Raw genomic sequence first — 2,360 nt, forward strand, 5'->3', positions numbered from 1 at the left:
CCGTCCGGTGTGGCCCAAAAACCAAAAAAAAAAAAAAAAAAAAAAAATTTGGGCCGGAGAGATGACATGGAGGTAAGGCGTTTACCTTTCATGTAGAAGGTCATCGGTTCGAATCCCGGCGTCCCATATGGTCCCCCGTGCCTGCCAGGAGCAGTCTCTGAGCACAGAGCCAGGAAAAACCCCTGAGCACTGCTGGGTGTGACCCAAAAACCACACACACACACACACACACACACACACACACACACACACACACAAAAAGGTGTTCGGACCTTTCATCTCTCTCCAGCCAGGTTTGAATTATTTCTTGCAGCAGCCCTGTTCCAGAGACCTCTTTTCTCTTTTCTCTTCCCCCTCAGGATTGGGATGTGAGAATTTAAGCAAAAAAAAAAAAAAAAAAATAGGGGGAGAGCAAGGAAGGGTTATCTATGATAGAGGGAACAACACTATACTACATAGACATTATATCTATTATGGACAGAGGTTAGACTGACACTGGTATGGCACACACACTCATGTGCTGACATCGACAGCCAGAGGATAGATTCGTGGATTACATTTGAAAAGCTTTCCCAGGTAATATTTTTCCTGGGTTAACACCCAGGTGATATGGGACAGACCACTTAAAGAGAGGAAGGGAAAAGAAAAAAGAAAAAAAAGTAAAGCTGGCAAGTCTGCTGTAAAAGGTCCCCCCTTTTCCTTTTAGGTCGATCATGTTTGGTAAGGGTAAACTATATTGAAGAAAGGCTTCATAACTTATGTTGTGTGTGGAGCATTATTAAGAACAATCATGGCTTTCAAGTCTAAATAACAGAGTGACATGGTAATGAGCACTGTCTGGGGAGACTATACTATAAAATTGATATTGTATATATTACAGACGAACATTAATTAGTATGGTAAACATATATACTCATGCCATTGATCCATGGGTTACAGTTTAAAAGCAGACCCAGGTGAGATGTGGCATAAAATAAAAAAATAAATAAATAAAGGAGGGAGGGAGGGAGAGAGAGAGTAATCTCGGGAGGGGGAGATGTTGGAATAATCCATCTCTCCCTAAAGCTGTATGGCTTATCAGACTTCACTCTTAACCTCTATAGCTTCCCTTTTACATATCAAAAACTCATCTGGGTGGGAGGAACTTCTGGATGGTTCTCTAACCCAATTTATTCTCTATCTATGCGGATTATTTTATCTTCCCAATAAAGACTGCATTCACTGCCAGTCTCTCTCTCTCCACATGGTGGAAAGGTCCCCAGACCCTTGTTTCATCTCTTTCCAGCCTAGTTTAGATTTTGCCTGCAACACCACTGTTCCAGACCCACTTTTCCTTTCCCCTTGGGATTGGGGCATTTGGATTTATCTACACTACCCACTTTACTATCATCTGGCCCTAAAACTTTTCCTTATAGGAGCCATTCAGTACCTATGTGGAGCTCAGGCCTATGCATAAATTACCACCTACACTATCTTCCTGGATCTGAAAAATTAAATTATAACTTTTGATCCTTTTCACCTGTTTTGTTCACACATACCCCATTCTGTACTATGTATTATGGCTTTTTTTTCTTTGTTTTGGGTCAACCATAACCAGTGGTTTTTCCAGGTCAATTTGCAGAACCAGGATTCACACATGTAAAGCATATATTCCTGTCCTTTGAACCATCTCATTGCCCCTCTTTTTATTTCATAATTAAAAAATAACTGGGCTGAGATATAGTACAGGAGGTAAGGAGCTTGCCATGCATGCAGTTGCACAGGTCACAAGTTCTAATCCTTTGCATCCCAATGTTCCCCAGAGATAACTCCTGAGCCCAGAACCTGAAATTAGGAATAGCTTCTGTTGTACTTGTTGGGTGTGGAGCAAAACCCAAAATAAATAAGAAAAATTAAAAAATTAAAATATATATTTAAAATAATAATAAAATAGGTGCCGGAGAGATACCACAGCAGTAGGGTGTTTGCCTTGCAAACGGCCAACCCAGGACCAATGGTGGTTCAAATCCTGGCATCCCACATGGTCCCCCATTTCTTCCAGGAGTGATTTTTTTTTGTTTTTTTTTTTTGGCCACACCCATTTAATGCTCAGGGGTTACTCCTGGCTAAGCACTCAGAAATCACCCCTGGCTTGGGGGGACCGTATGGGACGCCAGGGGATCGAACTGCTGTCCTTCCTTGGCTAGTGCTTGCAAGGCAGACACCTTACCTCTAGCGCCACCTCTCAGGCCCCTAGGAGTGATTTCTGAGCAGAGAGCCAAGAGTAACCCTGAGCGTCACCAGGCATGGCCCAAAAACCACAATAATAATGATAATAATAATAATAAAATAATTGTTTGGGGACTAGAGAGAGCTGATCA

Source organism: Suncus etruscus, chromosome 13 (genome assembly GCF_024139225.1).
Source record: "Suncus etruscus isolate mSunEtr1 chromosome 13, mSunEtr1.pri.cur, whole genome shotgun sequence".
NCBI lineage: Eukaryota > Metazoa > Chordata > Mammalia > Eulipotyphla > Soricidae > Suncus > Suncus etruscus.